The sequence below is a fragment of the Osmia lignaria genome, unplaced genomic scaffold, assembly GCF_051020975.1.
Source record: "Osmia lignaria lignaria isolate PbOS001 unplaced genomic scaffold, iyOsmLign1 scaffold0045, whole genome shotgun sequence".
Lineage (NCBI taxonomy): Eukaryota > Metazoa > Arthropoda > Insecta > Hymenoptera > Megachilidae > Osmia > Osmia lignaria.
The window spans coordinates 138777-162788 of NW_027478186.1; the positions used below are offsets into that span (position 1 = coordinate 138777).

Here is a 24012-nt window from a genome sequence, read left to right on the forward strand (position 1 = left end):
TTAATATTAAATGTAGCCTAATAGTTAATTAGAATATAAATAGAAAAGCAAGTATTTATATATAATTATATATTTTTATAGAATAATTAAATTTAAATATATATATTTATAAATTTTTTTAAAGAAAAAATATAATTAATAATTTAAATATAAATTAATAAATAATTTATAAATTAATAAATAATATTTATATTAATATATATATATATATATATATATATATATATATATATATATATATATATATATATATATATATATATATATATATATATATATATATATATATATATATATATATATATATATATATATATATATATATATATATATATATATATATATATATATATATATATATATATATATATATATATATATATATATATATATATATATATATATATATATATATATATATATATATATATATATATTAATAAATAATTTATATATATAAATAATTTATATATATATATATATATATATATATATATATATATATATATATATATATATATATATATATATATATATATATATATATATATATATATATATATATATATATATATATATATATATATATATATATATATATATATATATATATATATATATATATATATATATATATATATATATATATATATGTATATATTAATAAATAATTTATATATATAAATAATTTATATATATATATATATATATATATATATATATATATATATATATATATATATATATATATATATATATATATATATATATATATATATATATATATATATATATATATATATATATATATATATATAAATTATTTATATATATAAATTATTTATTAATATATATATATATATATATATATATATATAATAAATATATTAATATATAAATATAAATTTATATTAATTAATTAATATTATACTGAAATAAATAATAATATTATTTTTATATAAATATTTAATATATAATAAATATATTAATCTATAGAAAAAAATTTATATTAATTAATTAATATTATACTGGGATAAATAATAATATTATTTTTATATAAATATTTAATATATAATAAATATATTAATTTATAGGAAGAAATTTATATTAATTAATTAATATTATACTGGGATAAATAATAATATTATTTTTATATAAATATTTAATATATAATAAATATATTAATCTATAGAAAAAAATTTATATTAATTAATTAATATTATACTGGGATAAATAATAATATTATTTTTATATAAATATTTAATATATAATAAATATATTAATTTATAGGAAGAAATTTATATTAATTAATTAATATTATACTGGGATAAATAATAATATTATTTTTATATAAATATTTAATATATAATAAATATATTAGTCTATGGGAAGGAATTTATATTAATTAATTAATATTATACTGGGATAAATAATAATATTATTTTTATATAAATATTTAATATATAATAAATATATTAGTCTATAAGAAAGAATTTATATTAATTAATTAATATTATACTGGGATAAATAATAATATTATTTTTATATAAATATTTAATATATAATAAATATATTAGTCTATGGGAAGGAATTTATATTAATTAATTAATATTATACTAGGATAAATAATAATATTATTTTTATATAAATATTTAATATATAATAAATATATTAGTCTATAAGAAAGAATTTATATTAATTAATTAATATTATACTGGGATAAATAATAATATTATTTTTATATAAATATTTAATATATAATAAATATATTAGTCTATGGGAAGGAATTTATATTAATTAATTAATATTATACTGGGATAAATAATAATATTATTTTTATATAAATATTTAATATATAATAAATATATTAGTCTATGGGAAGGAATTTATATTAATTAATTAATATTATACTGGGATAAATAATAATATTATTTTTATATAAATATTTAATATATAATAAATATATTAGTCTATGGGAAGGAATTTATATTAATTAATTAATATTATACTGGGATAAATAATAATATTATTTTTATATAAATATTTAATATATAATAAATATATTAGTCTATGGGAAGGAATTTATATTAATTAATTAATATTATACTGGGATAAATAATAATATTATTTTTATATAAATATTTAATATATAATAAATATATTAGTCTATGGGAAGGAATTTATATTAATTAATTAATATTATACTGGGATAAATAATAATATTATTTTTATATAAATATTTAATATATAATAAATATATTAGTCTATGGGAAGGAATTTATATTAATTAATTAATATTATACTGGGATAAATAATAATATTATTTTTATATAAATATTTAATATATAATAAATATATTGAATTTTAAAATAGATTAGAATTCTTGTAAAAAACAAAATAGATCAATTTTCATTCAAATATCGGATTGTACTTTTTACGATCCATATAAATGTACAAAAAATTTGAGATATTTTAAAATTTATATGGATATCCCAAAATCCTTGTAAAAAACAAAATAGATCAATTTTCATTCAAATATCGGATCATACTTTTCACGATCCATATAAATGCGCAAAAAATTTGAAATATTTTAAAATTTATAGGAATATCCCAAAATCCTTGTAAAAAACAAAATAGATCAATTTTCATTCAAATATCGGATCATACTTTTCACGATCCATATAAATGTGTAAAAAATTTGAGATATTTTAAAATTTATATGGATATCCCAAAATCCTTGTAAAAAACAAAATAGATCAATTTTCATTCAAATATCGGATCATACTTTTCACGATCCATATAAATGCGCAAAAAATTTGAGATATTTTAAAATTTATATGGATATCCCAAAATCCTTGTAAAAAACAAAATAGATCAATTTTCATTCAAATATCGGATCATACTTTTCACGATCCATATAAATGCGCAAAAAATTTGAAATATTTTAAAATTTATAGGAATACCCCAAAATTCTTGTAAAAAACAAAATAGATCAATTTTCATTCAAATATTGGATCATACTTTTCACGATCCATATAAATGTGCAAAAAATTTGAGATATTTTAAAATTTATAGGGATATCTCAAAATCCTTGTAAAAAACAAAATAGATCAATTTTCATTCAAATATCGGATCATACTTTTCACGATTCATATAAATGCGCAAAAAATTTGAAATATTTTAAAATTTATAGGAATACCCCAAAATTCTTGTAAAAAACAAAATAGATCAATTTTCATTCAAATATCGGATCATACTTTTCACGATCCATATAAATGCGCAAAAAATTTGAAATTTAAAATTTATAGGAATACCTCAAAATTCTTGTAAAAAACAAAATAGATCAATTTTCATTCAAATATCGGATCATACTTTTTACGATCCATATAAATGCGCAAAAAATTTGAGATATTTTAAAATTTATAGGAATACCCCAAAATTCTTGTAAAAAACAAAATAGATCAATTTTCATTCAAATATCGGATCATACTTTTCACGATCCATATAAATGCGCAAAAAATTTGAAATTTAAAATTTACTCAAAATTCTTGTAAAAAACAAAATAGATCAATTTTCATTCAAATATCGGATCATACTTTTCACGATCCATATAAATGTACAAAAAATTTGAGATATTTTAAAATTTATATGGATATCCCAAAATCTTTGTAAAAAACAAAATAGATCAATTTTCATTCAAATATCGGATCATACTTTTCATGATCCATATAAATGCGCAAAAAATTTGAGATATTTTAAAATTTATATGGATATCCCAAAATTCTTGTAAAAAACAAAATAGATCAATTTTCATTCAAATATCGGATCATACTTTTCACGATCCATATAAATGTACAAAAAATTTGAAATATTTTAAAATTTATAGGAATACCCCAAAATTCTTGTAAAAAACAAAATAGATCAATTTTCATTCAAATATCGGATCATACTTTTCATGATCCATATAAATGTGCAAAAAATTTGAGATATTTTAAAATTTATATGGATATCCCAAAATTCTTGTAAAAAACAAAATAGATCAATTTTCATTCAAATATCGGATCATACTTTTTACGATCCATATAAATGTACAAAAAATTTGAAATATTTTAAAATTTATAGGAATACCCCAAAATTCTTGTAAAAAACAAAATAGATCAATTTTCATTCAAATATCGGATCGTACTTTTCACGATCCATATAAATGTACAAAAATTTGAGATATTTTAAAATTTATATGGATATCCCAAAATCCTTGTAAAAAACAAAATAGATCAATTTTCATTCAAATATCGGATCATACTTTTTACGATCCATATAAATGCGCAAAAAATTTGAGATATTTTAAAATTTATATGGATATCCCAAAATTCTTGTAAAAAACAAAATAGATCAATTTTCATTCAAATATTGGATCATACTTTTTACGATTCATATAAATGCACAAAAAATTTGAGATATTTTAAAATTTATAGGAATATCCCAAAATCCTTGTAAAAAATAAAATAGATCAATTTTCATTCAAATATTGGATCATACTTTTTACGATCCATATAAATGCGCAAAAAATTTGAGATATTTTAAAATTTATATGGATATCCCAAAATCCTTGTAAAAAACAAAATAGATCAATTTTCATTCAAATATCGGATCATACTTTTCATGATCCATATAAATGTGCAAAAAATTTGAGATATTTTAAAATTTATATGGATATCCCAAAATTCTTGTAAAAAACAAAATAGATCAATTTTCATTCAAATATCGGATCATACTTTTTACGATCCATATAAATGCGCAAAAAATTTGAAATATTTTAAAATTTATAGGAATACCCCAAAATTCTTGTAAAAAATAAAATAGATCAATTTTCATTCAAATATCGGATCATATTTTTCACGATCCATATAAATGTGCAAAAAATTTGAGATATTTTAAAATTTATATGGATATCCCAAAATCCTTGTAAAAAACAAAATAGATCAATTTTCATTCAAATATTGGATCATACTTTTTACGATCCATATAAATGCGCAAAAAATTTGAAATATTTTAAAATTTATAGGAATACCCCAAAATTCTTGTAAAAAATAAAATAGATCAATTTTCATTCAAATATCGGATTATATTTTTCACGATCCATATAAATGTGCAAAAAATTTGAGATATTTTAAAATTTATATGGATATCCCAAAATCCTTGTAAAAAACAAAATAGATCAATTTTCATTCAAATATTGGATCATACTTTTTACGATCCATATAAATGCGCAAAAAATTTGAAATATTTTAAAATTTATAGGAATACCCCAAAATTCTTGTAAAAAATAAAATAGATCAATTTTCATTCAAATATCGGATCATATTTTTCACGATCCATATAAATGTGCAAAAAATTTGAGATATTTTAAAATTTATATGGATATCCCAAAATCCTTGTAAAAAACAAAATAGATCAATTTTCATTCAAATATTGGATCATACTTTTTACGATTCATATAAATGCGCAAAAAATTTGAAATATTTTAAAATTTATAGGAATACCCCAAAATTCTTGTAAAAAATAAAATAGATCAATTTTCATTCAAATATCGGATCATATTTTTCACGATCCATATAAATGTGCAAAAAATTTGAGATATTTTAAAATTTATATGGATATCCCAAAATCCTTGTAAAAAACAAAATAGATCAATTTTCATTCAAATATTGGATCATACTTTTTACGATCCATATAAATGCGCAAAAAATTTGAAATATTTTAAAATTTATAGGAATACCCCAAAATTCTTGTAAAAAATAAAATAGATCAATTTTCATTCAAATATCGGATCATATTTTTCACGATCCATATAAATGTGCAAAAAATTTGAGATATTTTAAAATTTATATGGATATCCCAAAATCCTTGTAAAAAACAAAATAGATCAATTTTCATTCAAATATTGGATCATACTTTTTACGATCCATATAAATGTACAAAAAATTTGAAATATTTTAAAATTTATAGGAATACCCCAAAATTCTTGTAAAAAATAAAATAGATCAATTTTCATTCAAATATCGGATCATATTTTTCACGATCCATATAAATGTGCAAAAAATTTGAGATATTTTAAAATTTATATGGATATCCCAAAATCCTTGTAAAAAACAAAATAGATCAATTTTCATTCAAATATTGGATCATACTTTTTACGATCCATATAAATGCGCAAAAAATTTGAAATATTTTAAAATTTATAGGAATACCCCAAAATTCTTGTAAAAAATAAAATAGATCAATTTTCATTCAAATATCGGATCATATTTTTCACGATCCATATAAATGTGCAAAAAATTTGAGATATTTTAAAATTTATATGGATATCCCAAAATCCTTGTAAAAAACAAAATAGATCAATTTTCATTCAAATATTGGATCATACTTTTTACGATCCATATAAATGTACAAAAAATTTGAAATATTTTAAAATTTATAGGAATACCCCAAAATTCTTGTAAAAAATAAAATAGATCAATTTTCATTCAAATATCGGATCATATTTTTCACGATCCATATAAATGTGCAAAAAATTTGAGATATTTTAAAATTTATATGGATATCCCAAAATCCTTGTAAAAAACAAAATAGATCAATTTTCATTCAAATATTGGATCATACTTTTTACGATCCATATAAATGCGCAAAAAATTTGAAATATTTTAAAATTTATAGGAATACCCCAAAATTCTTGTAAAAAATAAAATAGATCAATTTTCATTCAAATATCGGATCATATTTTTCACGATCCATATAAATGTGCAAAAAATTTGAGATATTTTAAAATTTATATGGATATCCCAAAATCCTTGTAAAAAACAAAATAGATCAATTTTCATTCAAATATTGGATCATACTTTTTACGATCCATATAAATGCGCAAAAAATTTGAAATATTTTAAAATTTATAGGAATACCCCAAAATTCTTGTAAAAAATAAAATAGATCAATTTTCATTCAAATATCGGATCATATTTTTCACGATCCATATAAATGTGCAAAAAATTTGAGATATTTTAAAATTTATATGGATATCCCAAAATCCTTATAAAAAACAAAATAGATCAATTTTCATTCAAATATCGGATCATACTTTTTACGATCCATATAAATGTGCAAAAAATTTGAGATATTTTAAAATTTATAGGAATATCCCAAAATTCTTGTAAAAAACAAAATAGATCAATTTTCATTCAAATATTGGATCATACTTTTTACGATTCATATAAATGCGTAAAATGAAATATTTTAAAATTTATATGGATATCCCAAAATCCTTGTAAAAAATAAAATAGATCAATTTTCATTCAAATATCGGATCATACTTTTTACGATCCATATAAATGCGTAAAAAATTTGAGATATTTTAAAATTTATAGGAATATCCCAAAATTCTTGTAAAAAACAAAATAGATCAATTTTCATTCAAATATTGGATTGTACTTTTTACGATCCATATAAATGTGCAAAAAATTTGAAATATTTTAAAATTTATATGGATATCCCAAAATCCTTGTAAAAAATAAAATAGATCAATTTTCATTCAAATATTGGATTATACTTTTTACGATCCATATAAATGCGTAAAAAATTTGAGATATTTTAAAATTTATAGGAATATCTCAAAATCCTTGTAAAAAATAAAATAGATCAATTTTCATTCAAATATTGAATCATACTTTTTACGATCCATATAAATGTACAAAAAATTTGATATTTTAAAATTTATATGGATATCCCAAAATCCTTGTAAAAAATAAAATAGATTAATTTTCATTCAAATATTGGATCATATTTTTTGCGATCCATATAAATATGTAAAAAATTTGATATTTTAAAATTTATATGGATATTCCAATGAATTATTAAATAATAAAAATTATATTAAAAATTGTATTTTAAATTTTATATTTAGATTTATAATTTTTAATTTTAATATTTATTATTTAAAGGAACGTTAGGATTATCTAAATGATAGTCCTATAATTTATATAGAGAATATGAATTATTAAATAATAAAAATTATATTAAAAATTGTATTAAATTTTATATTTAGATTTATAATTTTTAATTTTAATATTTATTATTTAAGGGAACGTTAGATTTATTTAAATGATAGTCTTATAATTTATATAGAGAATATGAATTATTAAATAATAAAAATTATATTAAAAATTGTATTAAATTTTATATTTAGATTTATAATTTTTAATTTTAATATTTATTATTTAAGGGAACGTTAGATTTATCTAAATGATAGTCCTATAATTTATATAGAGAATATGAATTATTAAATAATAAAAATTATATTAAAAATTGTATTAAATTTTATATTTAGATTTATAATTTTTAATTTTAATATTTATTATTTAAAGGAACGTTAGGACTATCTAAATGATAGTCCTATAATTTATATAGAGAATATGAATTATTAAATAATAAAAATTATATTAAAAATTGTATTAAATTTTATATTTAGATTTATAATTTTTAATTTTAATATTTATTATTTAAAGGAACGTTAGGACTATCTAAATGATAGTCCTATAATTTATATAGAGAATATGAATTATTAAATAATAAAAATTATATTAAAAATTGTATTAAATTTTATATTTAGATTTATAATTTTTAATTTTAATATTTATTATTTAAGGGAACGTTAGATTTATTTAAATGATAGTCTTATAATTTATATAGAGAATATGAATTATTAAATAATAAAAATTATATTAAAAATTGTATTAAATTTTATATTTAGATTTATAATTTTTAATTTTAATATTTATTATTTAAGGGAACGTTAGATTTATTTAAATGATAGTCCTATAATTTATATAGAGAATATGAATTATTAAATAATAAAAATTATATTAAAAATTGTATTTTAAATTTTATATTTAGATTTATAATTTTTAATTTTAATATTTATTATTTAAAGGAACGTTAGGATTATCTAAATGATAGTCCTATAATTTATATAGAGAATATGAATTATTAAATAATAAAAATTATATTAAAAATTGTATTAAATTTTATATTTAGATTTATAATTTTTAATTTTAATATTTATTATTTAAGGGAACGTTAGATTTATTTAAATGATAGTCTATAATTTATATAGAGAATATGAATTATTAAATAATAAAAATTATATTAAAAATTGTATTAAATTTTATATTTAGATTTATAATTTTTAATTTTAATATTTATTATTTAAGGGAACGTTAGATTTATCTAAATGATAGTCCTATAATTTATATAGAGAATATGAATTATTAAATAATAAAAATTATATTAAAAATTGTATTAAATTTTATATTTAGATTTATAATTTTTAATTTTAATATTTATTATTTAAAGGAACGTTAGGACTATCTAAATGATAGTCCTATAATTTATATAGAGAATATGAATTATTAAATAATAAAAATTATATTAAAAATTGTATTAAATTTTATATTTAGATTTATAATTTTTAATTTTAATATTTATTATTTAAAGGAACGTTAGGACTATCTAAATGATAGTCCTATAATTTATATAGAGAATATGAATTATTAAATAATAAAAATTATATTAAAAATTGTATTAAATTTTATATTTAGATTTATAATTTTTAATTTTAATATTTATTATTTAAGGGAACGTTAGATTTATCTAAATGATAGTCCTATAATTTATATAGAGAATATGAATTATTAAATAATAAAAATTATATTAAAAATTGTATTAAATTTTATATTTAGATTTATAATTTTTAATTTTAATATTTATTATTTAAAGGAACGTTAGGACTATCTAAATGATAGTTCTATAATTTATATAGAGAATATGAATTATTAAATAATAAAAATTATATTAAAAATTGTATTAAATTTTATATTTAGATTTATAATTTTTAATTTTAATATTTATTATTTAAAGGAACGTTAGGACTATCTAAATGATAGTCCTATAATTTATATATAGAGAATATGAATTATTAAATAATAAAAATTATATTAAAAATTGTATTTTAAATTTTATATTTAGATTTATGATTTTTAATTTTAATATTTATTATTTAAAGGAACGTTAGATTTATCTAAATGATAGTCCTATAATTTATATAGAGAATATGAATTATTAAATAATAAAAATTATATTAAAAATTGTATTAAATTTTATATTTAGATTTATAATTTTTAATTTTAATATTTATTATTTAAAGGAACGTTAGGACTATCTAAATGATAGTCCTATAATTTATATAGAGAATATGAATTATTAAATAATAAAAATTATATTAAAAATTGTATTAAATTTTATATTTAGATTTATAATTTTTAATTTTAATATTTATTATTTAAAGGAACGTTAGGACTATCTAAATGATAGTTCTATAATTTATATAGAGAATATGAATTATTAAATAATAAAAATTATATTAAAAATTGTATTAAATTTTATATTTAGATTTATAATTTTTAATTTTAATATTTATTATTTAAGGGAACGTTAGATTTATCTAAATGATAGTCTTATAATTTATATAGAGAATATGAATTATTAAATAATAAAAATTATATTAAAAATTGTATTAAATTTTATATTTAGATTTATAATTTTTAATTTTAATATTTATTATTTAAGGGAACGTTAGATTTATTTAAATGATAGTCCTATAATTTATATAGAGAATATGAATTATTAAATAATAAAAATTATATTAAAAATTGTATTTTAAATTTTATATTTAGATTTATAATTTTTAATTTTAATATTTATTATTTAAAGGAACGTTAGGACTATCTAAATGATAGTCCTATAATTTATATATAGAATATGAATTATTAAATAATAAAAATTATATTAAAAATTGTATTAAATTTTATATTTAGATTTATAATTTTTAATTTTAATATTTATTATTTAAGGGAACGTTAGATTTATTTAAATGATAGTTCTATAATTTATATAGAGAATATGAATTATTAAATAATAAAAATTATATTAAAAATTGTATTTTAAATTTTATATTTAGATTTATGATTTTTAATTTTAATATTTATTATTTAAGGGAACGTTAGATTTATTTAAATGATAGTCCTATAATTTATATAGAGAATATGAATTATTAAATAATAAAAATTATATTAAAAATTGTATTAAATTTTATATTTAGATTTATAATTTTTAATTTTAATATTTATTATTTAAGGGAACGTTAGATTTATCTAAATGATAGTTTTATAATTTATATAGAGAATATGAATTATTAAATAATAAAAATTATATTAAAAATTGTATTTTAAATTTTATATTTAGATTTATGATTTTTAATTTTAATATTTATTATTTAAGGGAACGTTAGATTTATTTAAATGATAGTCCTATAATTTATATAGAGAATATGAATTATTAAATAATAAAAATTATATTAAAAATTGTATTAAATTTTATATTTAGATTTATAATTTTTAATTTTAATATTTATTATTTAAAGGAACGTTAGATTTATCTAAATGATAGTTTTATAATTTATATAGAGAATATGAATTATTAAATAATAAAAATTATATTAAAAATTGTATTTTAAATTTTATATTTAGATTTATGATTTTTAATTTTAATATTTATTATTTAAAGGAATGTTAGATTTATTTAAATGATAGTCCTATAATTTATATAGAGAATATGAATTATTAAATAATAAAAATTATATTAAAAATTGTATTAAATTTTATATTTAGATTTATAATTTTTAATTTTAATATTTATTATTTAAAGGAACGTTAGGACTATCTAAATGATAGTCCTATAATTTATATAGAGAATATGAATTATTAAATAATAAAAATTATATTAAAAATTGTATTAAATTTTATATTTAGATTTATAATTTTTAATTTTAATATTTATTATTTAAGGGAACGTTAGATTTATTTAAATGATAGTCCTATAATTTATATAGAGAATATGAATTATTAAATAATAAAAATTATATTAAAAATTGTATTAAATTTTATATTTAGATTTATAATTTTTAATTTTAATATTTATTATTTAAGGGAACGTTAGATTTATCTAAATGATAGTCCTATAATTTATATATAGAATATGAATTATTAAATAATAAAAATTATATTAAAAATTGTATTAAATTTTATATTTAGATTTATAATTTTTAATTTTAATATTTATTATTTAAGGGAACGTTAGATTTATTTAAATGATAGTTCTATAATTTATATAGAGAATATGAATTATTAAATAATAAAAATTATATTAAAAATTGTATTTTAAATTTTATATTTAGATTTATGATTTTTAATTTTAATATTTATTATTTAAGGGAACGTTAGATTTATTTAAATGATAGTCCTATAATTTATATAGAGAATATGAATTATTAAATAATAAAAATTATATTAAAAATTGTATTAAATTTTATATTTAGATTTATAATTTTTAATTTTAATATTTATTATTTAAGGGAACGTTAGATTTATCTAAATGATAGTTTTATAATTTATATAGAGAATATGAATTATTAAATAATAAAAATTATATTAAAAATTGTATTTTAAATTTTATATTTAGATTTATGATTTTTAATTTTAATATTTATTATTTAAGGGAACGTTAGATTTATTTAAATGATAGTCCTATAATTTATATAGAGAATATGAATTATTAAATAATAAAAATTATATTAAAAATTGTATTAAATTTTATATTTAGATTTATAATTTTTAATTTTAATATTTATTATTTAAAGGAACGTTAGATTTATCTAAATGATAGTTTTATAATTTATATAGAGAATATGAATTATTAAATAATAAAAATTATATTAAAAATTGTATTTTAAATTTTATATTTAGATTTATGATTTTTAATTTTAATATTTATTATTTAAAGGAATGTTAGATTTATTTAAATGATAGTCCTATAATTTATATAGAGAATATGAATTATTAAATAATAAAAATTATATTAAAAATTGTATTAAATTTTATATTTAGATTTATAATTTTTAATTTTAATATTTATTATTTAAAGGAACGTTAGGACTATCTAAATGATAGTCCTATAATTTATATAGAGAATATGAATTATTAAATAATAAAAATTATATTAAAAATTGTATTAAATTTTATATTTAGATTTATAATTTTTAATTTTAATATTTATTATTTAAGGGAACGTTAGATTTATTTAAATGATAGTCCTATAATTTATATAGAGAATATGAATTATTAAATAATAAAAATTATATTAAAAATTGTATTAAATTTTATATTTAGATTTATAATTTTTAATTTTAATATTTATTATTTAAGGGAACGTTAGATTTATCTAAATGATAGTCCTATAATTTATATAGAGAATATGAATTATTAAATAATAAAAATTATATTAAAAATTGTATTTTAAATTTTATATTTAGATTTATGATTTTTAATTTTAATATTTATTATTTAAAGGAATGTTAGATTTATCTAAATGATAGTCCTATAATTTATATAGAGAATATGAATTATTAAATAATAAAAATTATATTAAAAATTGTATTAAATTTTATATTTAGATTTATAATTTTTAATTTTAATATTTATTATTTAAAGGAACATTAGGGCTATTTAAATGATAGTCCTATAATTTATATAGAGAATATGAATTATTAAATAATAAAAATTATATTAAAAATTGTATTAAATTTTATATTTAGATTTATAATTTTTAATTTTAATATTTATTATTTAAGGGAACGTTAGAATTATCTAAATGATAGTCCTATAATTTATATAGAGAATATGAATTATTAAATAATAAAAATTATATTAAAAATTGTATTTTAAATTTTATATTTAGATTTATGATTTTTAATTTTAATATTTATTATTTAAATGAACCGTTAGGATTATCTAAATGATTTATAATTTATATAGAGAATATGAATTATTAAATAATAAAAATTATATTAAAAATTGTATTTTAAATTTTATATTTAGATTTATGATTTTTAATTTTAATATTTATTATTTAAAGGAACGTTAGGACTATCTAAATGATAGTCCTATAATTTATATAGAGAATATGAATTATTAAATAATAAAAATTATATTAAAAATTGTATTTTAAATTTTTATATTAAAGTTTTATTTTTAAAATTGTTTTAGTTTTGTATAAAAATATAAATTTTAATTTTATAAAATTAAATAAATTTAGAATTAATATAAATTTTTTATATTTAAATTTAAAATTATTTTTATTATTATTTATTTTTAATTTAAATTAGGAATAGTTTATGTATATATATATATATATATATATATATATATATATATATATAATTTATATATTAAAATTTATAATTAAATTAATTGTATAATAAATTAATTTTAATATATATATATATATATATATATATATGAATAGAAAAAGTATTTTAAATTTAATTTTGTGAATTTAATTTATTAGAAAAAATTTTGATTTTAGATTTATAATTAATTAAATTATTTAAATATATATAAAGTTTAATATAGGGTATTTATTTAAATAATAAATATTATTAGTTAATTAATATATAATACTTTTAATTAAAATGAAAGTTTTTAATGGAAAATAATTTTATTAAATTTTAATTTAGTGCCAGCAATAGCGGTTAAACTAGATTTAAGAGTTAATTTTTTTAAATATAGTAATTTTATAATTAATAATTAATAAAATTAAATTTATAATGGTGAAATATAATAATTTTATAATAATTAATAATTATTTAATGGAAATTACAAAGATTAAAAAGTAAGACTAGGATTAGATACCCTATTATATTAATTTTAAAAAATAATTAATTATTAAATGTAAAGCATTAAAATTATAAGATATGGCAGTTATATAAAATTTTAGGGGAACTTGTATATTAATTTGATGATCCACGATAGGAAGTACTAATAAAATATTATAAATTATTTTTGTATTGTTGTTTAAAAATTTTGTATAAATATTATAATTAAAATTTTATTATATTTAAAAAAAATTCAAATCAAAATAAAGTATTTATTAGATAATATGAGTTACATTAATAAATAATTTTTGAGTTAGAAGTTTTAATATTTTTAATAAAAAGGATTTAAAAGTAAAATTAATTGTTATATTAATTTGAATTTTTTTTTATATAATGTACAAATTGCCCGTCAATTTCAATAAAATTTGAAATAAGTCGTAACAAAGTAAGAATATTGGAAAATGTTCTTAGATAAAATTTTAGTTTAAATAAAATTTTTCAATTACACTGAAAAGATTAATTTAATTATTAAAATTTTAATTAATTAATTAAATAAAATTTTTTTATTGTTTTAATTAGTATATTATAAAAAGTTTTTATAAAAATTTTATGTTAAAGTAATATTTTAAGAAATAATAAATATATTTATATATATAAGTAATGTAAATGAAATTTTAAAATTTTATAAATTAAAGTAAAATTTTGTACCTTTTGTATCAGGGTTAATTTAAAAATTTTTAATAAATTAAATATCTCGAAATTAAAAGAGTTAAATATATAAAATTTTTTTTGTTGAATAAAAATTATAAATATATATTTAGAGATTAGATGTTATTCAATTTTAATGATATCTAGTTATTTTTGAATTAAATTTAATTTATATATTTTTTAAAGTAAATTTAAATAAAAAAGTTTATTTTAGAAAATATAAATAATTTATGGGATAATCTATAAATTAAATTTATATAATAATTTAAATTAAAATTAAAAAGATTAATTTTAAAATTTAAAAGAATTTAATGAGTATTTAATAATTTATTAATAAATTTTTAATTATAGTAAAATTAATTATATATATTGATTTTAAAAAAAAAATAATTTTAATAATATTAGTTATAATATAATGATTAAATTAGTAATTTAATTTGTATAAATTATTTTATGAATAGTATATATATAAATATATATTTAAGTAACTAGGCAAAATAATTATATTCACCTGTTTAACAAAAACATGTCTTTTTGAATTTAATATAAAGTCAGTTCTGCTCAATGAGGAATTAAATAGCTGCAGTATTTTGACTGTACAAAGGTAGCATAATCAATTGTCTTTTAATTGAAGGCTGGGATGAATGAATTAATGAAATATAAACTGTCTCAATAATATAAAATAAATTTAAATTTTGAGTCAAAATGCTTAATTTTATTTAAGGGACGATAAGACCCTATAGAATTTTATATATTATAAATTTTATAAATTGTATTAATATATTTAGTTGGGAGGATTTTTAAATTTATTTAACTTTAAAATTTTAAAATATTGATTGATAGAATTTTAAATTGAAATATAATTAATAATATAAAAATAAATTACCTTAGGGATAACAGCGTAATATTTTTGGAAAGATCAAATTGAAAAAGGTGTTTGCGACCTCGATGTTGAATTAAAATTAATTATAAATGCAGGTGTTTATAAATTTAGTCTGTTCGACTATTAAAATTTTACATGATTTGAGTTCAGATCGACGTGAGTCAGATTGGTTTCTATCTTTAAAAAGATTTAAGATTTTTGTACGAAAGGACTAAGTTTTAAAAATAATTTTTAATTAATTATTAATAAGTTAAATTATCTTGGCAGAGTAGTGCATTAAATTTAGAATTTAAATAATATATATATAATTATAGATAATAATTTATTTAAATTTTATTTATTTATTAATTACTGTAGTGATAGTATTAATTGGGGTAGCATTTTTAACATTATTGGAACGAAAAATTTTAGGTTATATTCAAATTCGTAAAGGTCCAAATAAAGTAGGAATTAAAGGTTTATTACAACCTTTTTCTGATGCAATTAAATTGTTTTCTAAAGAATATATATATTTGGATAAAATTAATTTATATATATATATATTAGGTCCAATAATTATATTATTAATTTCGGTATTTTATTGATTATTAATGCCTTATTTTAGAAATTGAATAAATTTTAAATTTGGATTGGTATTTTTATTTTTAATATTAAGTTTAAGAGTTTATCCAACTATAATAATAGGATGATCATCTAATTCAATTTATGCAATATTAGGGTGTTTACGATCTATTTCTCAATCTATTTCTTTTGAAGTGAGATTATTTTTTATATTTTTTGTTATTATAATATTTATTGAGAGATTTTCTTTAGAAACATTTATTAAATTTCAATTTAATGTAAAATTTATTTTTTTTTTTTTTCCTTTATATTTTATATTAATTATTAGAATAATAATTGAATTGAATCGGGCTCCTTTTGATTTAATTGAGGGGGAGTCTGAATTAGTTTCAGGATTTAATGTTGAATATTATAGGGGGAGATTTTCTTTAATTTTTATAGCTGAATATATAATAATTTTATTTATAAGATTGATTATATCAATTATTTTTTTTAATTTTAATTATTCAATTTTTACTTTATTAATAATTTTATATCATAATTTTTTTTTTATTTGAATTCGAAGAATTATACCTCGAATTCGATATGATGAATTAATATATATATGTTGAAAAAAATTTTTATCTTTTATTTTAATTTATATATATATTAATTTTATTTTAAAAATATTAATAAATTTATATATTTAAATTAATAGAAAGTTATTTTTCTTTAATATATTTTCAAAATATATGTCTATTCAGACTCATTAATTAATAATTATAGATGATTTTATCTCAAAATTTTATAAAATATATATTTGAAAAAAAAAATATAAAGTATATATTTGTAAAAATTAGATTAATTAAAGTGTAAGGATAATCAATAGGTTGTCTTCCTAATCAAGTTAAAATGATGAAATTATTAATAAAAAATCAAAATAAGAAATTATTTAATGGGTAAAATTTATTAGTTTTAAATTTATGATTTATTATAAATGGGAGAATAAAAAGAATTAAAATAGAAAAAAGTAAAGCTAATACTCCCCCTAATTTATTGGGAATAGCTCGTAAAATTGAATAAGCAAATAGGAAATATCATTCAGGTTTAATATGTTGTGGGGTATTTATAGGGTTTGCAATAGATCAATTATCAGGATCATTTAATATATTAGGATTTTGTAGAATAATAAATCTAAATGATATAAAAATTATAAAAAATCCAAGAATATCTTTGGATGAGAAATATGAGTGGAAAGGAATTTTATAAATATTTCTATTTGTTCCTATTGGATTATTAGATCCAGTTATATGAAGGAAATAAAGATGTATAATAACTATTATTAGAATTAATAATGGTAAAATAAAATGTAATGAAAAGAATCGATTTAATGTAGCATTATTAATAGAAAATCCTCCTCAGATTCATTCTACAATTGTTTGTCCAATATAAGGGATTGCAGAAAGAAGATTTGTAATTACTGTTGCTCCTCAAAAAGATATTTGTCCTCATGGTAAAACATATCCTATAAAAGCAGTTCCTATTGAAGTTAATAAAATAATAATTCCAATATTTCATACATGTTGAGATGAATAACATTGATAAAAAATATTTCGTCTAATATGTATATATATACAAAGAAAATAAAATGATGCCCCATTTAAATGAATATAACGAAATATTCATCCAGAATTAACATTTTTTATAATGTGAATAATTCTATCAAAAGCATAATTAATATTTGGACAATAATGCATAGATAAAATGAAACCTGAAATAATTTGAATTAATAAAAGAATTCCTAAAATTGATCCAAAGTTTCATAAATAATTAATGTTTACTGGGGTAGGATGAATATTGAATGAAGAATAAATGATATTAAGAAATTTATTAGATTTAAAAATTTTTAAATATTTATTTTTCATTAAATTTTAATTTTACGAAGAGGGATTATTTTAATTGTAGATATTTTGAATGAAAGAGTTAAGCAAATTAATAAGAATAAGATTATAAAAATAGTTAAATAATTTATTGGATAAAAATAAATATTTTGAATTTTAAATAAATTATTATTTAAAATTATGTTTTCTGTAAATATAAAAATTGGTATTCAATTAATAAAATGAATAATTATAATAAAAGAAATAAAAAAAAAATTAATAGAAGTGATTAGTTCAAAAAATTTTATTTTTGAATTTTCATTGTTAATTAATCTTACAAAATAATTAAATATAATTATTATTCCTCCGATTAAAGAAATTGAAATTATAAAAGAGTATATTGAATTATTTATATTTAAAAATATTAAAGTAGATGAGGATAAGGTGAAAATAATAAAAGAGAATAAAATAGTAATTGGATGTAGTGAAGAAAGTAATAAAATATTTGTGATAATAAATAGATTTATGAATATAAATAAAATTTTTGATATTAACATTAACAAAATATAGTTTAAATAAAAATTTTAATTTTGGGAATTAAAGATATTTATAAAATTATTTTGAAATTAGACTTTAGAAAAAATTTTCAATATTAATTTACAAAATTAATGTTTTTTTTAAACTATAAAGTCTAATTTATTTTAAAAAGATATTTTTTAATTTTAATAGTTTTAATTTTTATAATAATATTAATAATTAATAAGTATTTTTTAATATTTTTAATTAGAATGGAATTTTTCGTAGTATTGAATTTAATAATTTTAATATTAAATGAGTTGGAATATTTAAGGTGAATATTTATATATTATTTAATTTTTTCTGTTTGTGAAGCTGTTTTAGGATTATCAATTGTAGTGTCAATATTGAGAATTATTGGAAATCAAGGTTTTATAATAATAAATTTAAAATGTTAATAATAGAAAGTATAATTTTTATAGTTGGATTTTTAATTATTAATTTTAATATTTATAAAAAGTTATATTTTATTAGAAATATAATATTTTTATTGAGTTTTTTGATATTAAGAATGAATAGATTTTTTATGGAATGAATTAATTTAAGATTAAATTTTGGATTAAATTTTTATTCTTATGGAATTATTATGATATCTTTATGGATTTTTGGATTAGTATTTATGAGAATTAATCAGGAAAAAAATTTGATTTTATGTTTAAATTTATTAATATTAATATTAATTGTTTTAGTAATAAATTTTTTTAGAATAAATATATTAATATTTTATTTTTTTTTTGAAGTAAGTTTATTAATTATTTTTTTTTTTATTATGAAATGAGGAATAGGATTTTTACGAATTTATGCAAGATATTATTTGATATTTTATACTTTATTTTTTTCATTACCTTTATTATTAGTATTATTTTATTTATTTAATTTAATAGGGTCTTTAAGATTTTTATTATTAGAAAGAATAAAATTTAAGTTAAATAAAATTTTATTTTTATATTTAATTATAGGATTTTTAGTAAAAATACCAATATATATAATTCATGGTTGATTATTAAAAGCTCATGTAGAAGCTCCTGTATTTGGATCAATAATTTTAGCTGCAATTTTATTAAAGTTAGGGTCTTATGGATTATTACGATTAATAATGATTTTTTTTCAAAATTTTTTAGAAATGAATAAGTATTTTATTGAAATTGGATTATTGGGAAGGATTATTTTAAGATTTAGTTGTTTTCGACAAATTGATATAAAAATTTTAGTAGCAATATCTTCTGTTGTTCATATAAATTTATTAATAGCTTCTATATTTACTATAAGAAAATTAAGATTTTTAGGTTCATATTTAATAATAATTGCTCATGGGTTGTGTTCTTCTGGATTATTTTATTTATTAAATTTATGTTATTTGGAGACTCATAGACGATTGATAATTATTAATAAGGGTGTTTTAATTTTTATGCCTTCTATATCATTGATATGATTTTTAATATGTTCTTCAAATATAGCTGCTCCTTTTTCTTTAAATTTAGTTGGGGAAATTTTTTTATTGATAAGATTAGTTAATTGAATAAGATTATTAATAATTAAATTATTTTTTTATTGTTTAGTTAGATTTATGTATTCTTTATATTTTTTTAGATTTATTGTTCATGGAAAGAATTTTTTTTATAAAAGATTAAGAAGAGGAAAATTAATTAATTATTTAATTTTATTATTTCATTGAATTCCTTTAAATATAGTTATTTTAAATTTAAGAATTTTTATTTAATTTAAATAGTTTAAAAAAAAATTTTGAAATGTGGGTTCAAAGATGTAAATTAAGTACTTTAAATTATTTTAATTATATTTGTATATATATTATTTGTATTTACGGGATTTTTTTTTTTATTTATAATAATTATTTTTTTTAATAGGAATTTAATTATTTTAGAATGAATAATTTATAGATATAATAGAATAAAATTTTCTTTTTTTATTTATTTAGATTTTTATAGAATAATATTTTTAATATTAGTTTCACTTATTTCTATAGTTGTATTAATTTATAGAATTTATTATATAGAAGGGGATAAATTTATAAATCGATTTATTATTTTAGTAATTTTATTTGTAGTATCAATATATTTTATAATTTTGAGACCTAGATTTTTAACAATTTTATTAGGATGAGATGGTTTAGGATTAATTTCTTATTGTTTAATTATTTATTATCAAAATGATAAAGCTTATAATGCTGGAATATTAACAATTTTTAGAAATCGTGTAGGGGATGTGGGAATTTTATTAATAATTACTATGGGAATAATATATGGGAGGTGAAATTTAATAATTTATAAATTTAATTTATTAATATTAATTTTATTAGTATTAGTAGCTTTTACAAAAAGAGCTCAAATTCCATTTACTTTATGATTACCTGCTGCAATAATAGCTCCTACTCCTGTCTCATCTTTAGTTCATTCTTCAACTTTAGTAACAGCTGGGGTTTATTTATTAATTCGATATAATAAATTTTTGTTTTTAGGATGTTTTAATAAATATATTTTATTAATTTCTAGGTTAACTATATTTATAGCGGGTTTAATTGCAAATTATGAATTTGATTTTAAAAAAATTATTGCTTTATCGACTTTAAGTCAATTAAGATTAATAATAAGAATTTTAAGATTAGGATTTTGGGAAATAGCTTTTTTTCATTTAGTAATTCATGCTTTATTTAAATCTTTAATATTTTTATGTGTGGGTAGATTTATTCATAATTTTAATAGAAATCAAGATATCCGATGTTATGGTGGTATAATTTATATTTATCCTTTTAAAACTATAGTTTTAATTTTTTCTTTAATATGTTTAATAGGATTTCCTTTTATATCAGGATATTTTTCTAAAGATATAATTATGGAATTAATTTTTTTAAGAAAAATAAATATAATTAGAATAATATTTTTAATTTTTTCTACAATTTTTACTGTATCTTATTCTATTCGATTAATTATATTTATTTTATTTTCTAAAAAAAATTATTATGTAAATTTAATTAAGAAAGAAGGTATTTTGGTAAATTTTTGTATATTTATTTTATTAATAACTATTTTTTTTATTGGATATTTATATTTTAAAATTTTTAATTTAAATTATTTAATTGTATTAACAATAAATTTAAAAATTATGGTTATAAAATTAATTTTATGTGGAATTTTGATTGGGCAGTTTTTTTATTTTAATTCTTATAAAAATTTAATAATAGGAAATTTTATAAGAACAATATTTTATATCGAAAAAATTTATTTGTATTATGATTTACCTTTAAATATAGTTATATTGTATGAAAATATTCATGAAAAAAATTTATTTGAATTTAAGATTAAATTTATAAAATTGAAATTTTATTTATTTAAATATAAGTTAAATGAATATAATTTTATGAATATATTATTAACTAATTTATTAATAATATTAATTTTTATTTTTTTAATTTAAAATTTAAATAGCTTAAGAAGAGCATAATATTGAAGATATTAAGGTAATTTTAATATTTTTAAATAAAATTTTTATAAATATAATTTTTATAAATAAATTTTATATTTATTAATATTATACTGAAAATATAAAGTTTTATTAAACTATATAAAAATTATTTAGAAATAATAATATATAAAATATTAAATTTAGAATTAGAAGTTCTATTTAAATTTATTTCTTTAATTGGAATTTTAATTCAATAAATTTATTAACAATAAATTGCTTCTATTTTAGCTTCAATTAATATTAATATGTATATATTATATATATAAATATATGAAGTAATTTTTACAATTAATTTCGGCTTAATATTAGACTTTTTTAGTCCATATATTAAAAAATTCAATTTAATAATCTATAACTTCATTCAATAAGTAGACTAATAATTATTAAAAAAATAAAAATTAAAATAATTAATATTAAAAAAATAGATTTAAATTTTATTAAAAAGATAGATGGTAAAATTAAGATAATTTCAATATCAAAAATTAAGAATAGTAAAGTAATTAGGAAAAATTGTGTAGAAAATGGGAGACGGGAGTTTGATTGGGAGTTAAATCCACATTCAAATGGGGTAATTTTTTCTCGATTTAATGGTTTATATATTCTTAAATAAAAATTAATTAATATAAGTATAGAAGTAATAATTATTATAAAATAAAATAAAAATATAATATTAAAAATTATATATATTAATTTTATAAATTTTTTAATTGGAAATTAAATGTAATTAAGTTTATACTATATATATATTAATTATTATTATATTTAAAATATTCATCAATAAATTGAAATATATAAAAATAATCAAATTACATCTACAAAATGTCAATATCAAGATGCTGCTTCAAAATTAAAATGATGAGTTGCAGAAAAATGTAGATTAATTAATCGGATTAGTGTAATAAATAAGAAAATAATTCCAATAATTACATGTAATCCGTGAAATCCTGTTGCTATAAAGAAAATAGATCCAAAAATTCTATCATTAAAACAGAATGGAGCTTCTATATATTCAATAAATTGGAGAAAAGAAAAATATATTCCTAAAATAATAGTAATTATTAGAGAAATTTTTCTTTCTATATAATTTTTATTTAATAATCTATTGTGACTTCAAGTTAGGGAAATTC

General features: G+C 14.9%; 1 pseudogene; it reads right to left on the reverse strand.

Moving 5' to 3' along the window:
- Window positions 1–16322: 16322 nt before the first annotated feature.
- Window positions 16323–22814, reverse strand: LOC143307132 (cytochrome b pseudogene; annotated as a pseudogene).
- Between the last annotated feature and the right edge of the window lie 1198 nt (window positions 22815–24012).